Here is an 897-nt window from a genome sequence, read left to right as displayed (position 1 = left end):
GAGTGTGTCTGTATGTCTGTGTGTATGAATGGGCGTGTGCGTGTCTATACATCTCTGTAGATATTTAAAGACATAGATGATATACAAATTGTATATAGAGATATATATGTCTACGTATATATATATATATATATATATATATATATATATACAAGTACTACGGATGTATGCATGTTTGTATGTACGTACTTATCTCTGTAAGTCCCGACGTAAATATGTATGAATCCGCGTAGATACGTACGTATGTACGTACGTACATAAGCATGTTTGTATGTGTGTATGTACGTATGTATGTCTGTATGCGTGAATGTGCGTATGTATGACTAAATATATGTATGTATGCATGTATGTATGTATGTATGTATATACGTATGTATGTATGTATGTATGCATGTAACTCTGTCTATAGACGTAAACTTATATACTATCGCAACTTTTTTGTTTCCGCACTTTTAATTTTCAGTTCTGTTACTTTACTATCTCTTTTATATTTCGTACATTCAATCATTTTCATTTATACTTTATACTGTATTGTTTATGGATTTACTACATTCTATATGTGATGTATACATATATATATATATATGTATATGTGTGTGTATGTATGTATGTGTGTATATACGTACATATATTAATCATGTGATGTTGGCATATTTTGTGGTGCACTTAGTTATTGACATAATTGTGTCAATTCATAGATTTTGTCTTTTTATAGACTGGGCATTCTGACAAGTGAAAATCTCTTCTCTTGCAAATTATTGCATGATCAAGATTTCGGTATTCTTTATATTACTTTATTTATTTTTTCTCTGCCATTTCTTTTTTTTTTTTTTTGTCTGCCTTAACCTCACCTACGAAACATTTTACAAGAAACTTAGTGGTATATATCTGTATATA

This window comes from Octopus bimaculoides, chromosome 17 (assembly GCF_001194135.2).
Source record: "Octopus bimaculoides isolate UCB-OBI-ISO-001 chromosome 17, ASM119413v2, whole genome shotgun sequence".
Lineage (NCBI taxonomy): Eukaryota > Metazoa > Mollusca > Cephalopoda > Octopoda > Octopodidae > Octopus > Octopus bimaculoides.
Note: the sequence above shows the minus strand (reverse complement) of the source record.